The sequence below is a fragment of the Danio rerio genome, chromosome 18, assembly GCF_052040795.2.
Source record: "Danio rerio strain M-AB ecotype USA chromosome 18, GRCz13ab, whole genome shotgun sequence".
NCBI classification, from domain to species: Eukaryota; Metazoa; Chordata; class Actinopteri; order Cypriniformes; family Danionidae; genus Danio; species Danio rerio.
In genome coordinates this window covers 8,538,819-8,542,628 of record NC_141038.1, presented here as the reverse complement: position 1 = coordinate 8,542,628, position 3,810 = coordinate 8,538,819, and the positions used below count along the sequence as shown (strand labels likewise).

General features: G+C 36.4%; 2 protein-coding genes across 2 annotated transcripts in view; both read left to right on the top strand.

Moving 5' to 3' along the window:
- The window catches only part of LOC101882393 (uncharacterized), a 768,785-nt gene that overhangs the window by 273,724 nt on the left and 491,251 nt on the right, over window positions 1-3,810 (top strand). The gene's annotated exons all lie outside the window — the stretch shown is intronic.
- utp15 (UTP15 small subunit processome component) overlaps window positions 1-3,810 on the top strand; it is a 355,707-nt gene that overhangs the window by 30,077 nt on the left and 321,820 nt on the right. The gene's annotated exons all lie outside the window — the stretch shown is intronic.

Sequence of the window (3,810 nt, the reverse complement as noted above, 5' to 3'; positions counted from 1 at the left end):
TGATTTGAATACAGGGCGGCACGGTGGCTCAGTGGTGAGTACTGTCGCCTCAAAGCAAGAGGGTCAGGGTCACTGGTTCAAGTCCCGGCTGGGCCAGCTGTCATTTCTGTGTGGAGTTTGCATATTCTCCCAGTGTTGGCGTGGGTTTCCTCTGGGTGCTCTGGTTTTCCCCTCAAGTCCAAAGACATGCGCTATAGGTGAATTGGATTAACTAATTTGACCAGTGTGTATGAGTGTGTCAGTGAATGTGCATACATATATATATATAGGTGTTTTCCAGTACTATGTTGCGGCTGGAGGTGCATCCGCTGCGTATAACATATGCTGGAATAGTTGGCCAAATTGAATGCAGTCTTTCTGGACTTTGTCACTTGTGGCCAAAAAATATTTTCTGAAATTAAAGCTAGCGTTATTAGGTTAATTTAATTTACACTTAATATATATTTTGGCAAGCGCAGTGGGTAGCACAATCCCCTCACAGCAAGAAGGTCACTGGTTCGAGCCCTGGCCGGTCAGTTGTCATTTCTGTGTGGAGTTTGCATGTTCTCCCAGTGTTGGCGTGGGTTTCCTCTGGGTGCTCCGGTTTTCCCCTCAAGTCCAAAGACATGCGCTATAGGTGAATTGGATTGACTAATTTGACCAGTGTGTATGAGTGTGTCAGTGAATGTGCATATATAGGTGTTTTCTAGTACTGGGTTGCAGCTGGGGGGCATACGCTGCATATAACATATGCTGGAATAGTTGGCCAAATTGAATGCAGTTCTTCTGGACTTTGTCACTTGTGGCCTAAAAATATTTTCTGAAATTAAAGCTATCGTTATTAGGTTAATTTAATTTACACCTAAAACATATTTTGGCAAGCGCAGTGGGTAGCACAATCACCTCACAGCAAGAAGGTCGCTGGTTCGAGCCCTGGCCGGTCAGTTGGCATTTCTGTGTGGAGTTTGCATGTTCTCCCCGTGTTGGCGAGGGTTTCCTCCGGGTGTTCCGGTTTCCCCCTACAGTCCAAAGACATGTGCTATAGAAGAATTGAGTAAACTAAGTTGGGTTGGGTTGCGGCTGGAAGGGCATCCGCTGCATAAAACATGTGCTGGATAAGTTGGCGGTTCATTCCGCTGTAGCGACCCCGGATTAATAAAGGGACTAAGCCGACAAGAAAATGAATGAATGAAAACTAAAATCAAGTGTAGAAGTGCAACAGGATTGTTTTTTTTTTTTTTTGTAAACCAACAATGCTGTGTAGAGTAAACAATTATTCAAAGCAGTCAATCTTTAAACAACTTAAACAGTCATTATTTAAAACAGTCAAAATATGGTTTTAGAGCAGGCAGTTAAAGGGATATTTCAACATTTTTATTATTATAAACATTTAGGCATACACTTGAATGTAATATATCTTCTTTGTATAGAAAAATCAATTTTCTACATTTAATTTACCACACTAAAATGTTACGCCTTAACGTTGACTCACATACTACAGTCAAATATTTTTAATGGCAATTTGTACTCAGAAATATAAGATGGCAACAAGAAGACATTTATAAGATCCTGACTAATGCATTTTAAACTTGATTCATTTCGTCCCTCATTATTAGTCATTAACCTAGGTGTGTGGACATCCTAAAAAAAAAATCAAACCGTCAATGACACATTACCCGTGCACTAATAGAGCACCGCTGATTGATTACTCACAAAAATAAACAAACTACTTGAAAACATAATTCATAACTCGTGACTCAGAGCTGTTCTCACTCGCAGCCTACAGTGTTCTATACGTACACCTGTTTCCATGGCGACGGTAAAATCATCCGGAACGTGTCGTGACTACGCAGCTGAACTGATGTGGTTTTTTCACAGCTCTGCTCTCAGTCCTCGCAGGTTGTAACACACTTTATTACACTGAAGGGCCATGCCGAGTGCATTTACATACGTTCATCCCGATTCTGCTTTATGAACTGACAATGCTCATGGCGATATCCAAACACACTTACCTGTTTCTCATAAATGGCTTATGTGTAAATGATCGACAGAGCTACACTCAAAAAAATAATTCTGCTGCATATTTAATATGATCTGAAACAACACAATTCTTGAGGTTTTCTTAGGAACAACTTAATTGTTTAATGTTCAATCAACTATGTTCAAGTTAACTTAATACATTTTTAAGTTATTGGGGTGACATGAAGGGATTGTTTCCCAGAGATGGGTTGTGGCTGAAAGGGCATCCGCTGCTTAAAAATGTGCTGGATAAGTTGGCGGTTCATTCCGCTGTGGTAACCCCAGATAATTAAAGCGACTAAGCCGACAAGAAAATGAATGAGGGGATTGTGTTGAACCCAGCATTTTTTACAGCGTACATTTTTTTTTTTTACCCTTATACGAATTCTTCCCAGCACATGAAAACATTAAAAGGGGAGCTATTATGCCTCTTTTTATAAGATTTAGGAAAAAATGTCCCTAGAGTGTAAAGTTTCAGCTCAAAATACCACACAAATAATATTTGAAACTGCCCTATTTAGGCTTTGATCCTAATTGTGCTGCTTTGGTGACTGTCGCTTTAAACTTAAATGAGATTGTACTCTTTTTAAAAGAGGGCGGGGCTACAGATGCCTATGTGTTTGCATAATAGCATATTCAATAACAACAATAACGTCCTGTGCTATTGAGAGAGAGATTGTCACTAGTGGGCGGGGCACACTCTGATGAAGGGATAATGTCAATCAATGTGATTTGTCCTGCCCTTTTTTCTCTTGGAAAATTAACATGTTTAATTCTGTTTTTTTTTTCTTTTTTCTTTTTTCCCTGAAGCGCTAAAGGTGTTATTGTTGGCTTTGAGTAAAAAATGTAACATTTTTATGAAAAAAAAAGATGACAAAAAAGAAGATGGTCACATGACCTGGGGTTCACCAACCAAGATCACAAGTTGTGTCATTACAAACATAGTTTGTTGATTTGCCATTTCCCAAATCCGTCGTTTCAACGAACATTCGCAAACTGCATCCCAAACTTCTATGCTTGCAACTACACCTCTGGAGCTGTAGTTAGAAACATAGTTCCTGGCTGTGTTCTATTCCCAGTTATCCCCCTATGCCCCATTCATTTAGAACATTCCAACATTTAAACTTGGAATTATTAAAAAATATAAGCATTAAGGTCATCTCTCTGAGGTGTAATTTGCTTTCAAAGTATTTTTACAGTTCAGTTTTAGCGATCTTCATGTCTACAATTGTGCTCCATTGGCAGTGCACTTCGAAAACATTGATGTCATTTTGAACACAACCTCACGACAAAAGCTATAGGTGACCTATTATTTAAAAGCGGAATTTATGTTACGTCTCCAAAGCTTGTGAATACAAAAAAACATAGCATATGATAATGCTTTTAATTTATAGTAGTTTATCTATTAATATATATAAAATGTATTAATATATATATATATATATATATATATATATATATATATATATATATATATATATATATATATATATATATATATATATATATTATTAATATTAGTACATTTCTGCAGTGGTTTGCATGTGTCAAACTGACTTTTCAAAAAATAAAAAACAAATAAACAATACCATACTCAATAATATTAATAATAATCATTATCATTAATGTTATTATTAAAGTAGTATTTTTTTCATTTTCTAATAAATAATAAATATTAAATAAAATTTCTGAAAAAATAGCCTCATTATTTATTTATTTGTTTAAATGATTTATAAATGAGATTAAAATATGTGTTAGCTTTTGTAAGTAATTTTATGTCACTTCAGAATAGAGTATGTAATGTTCTCAATA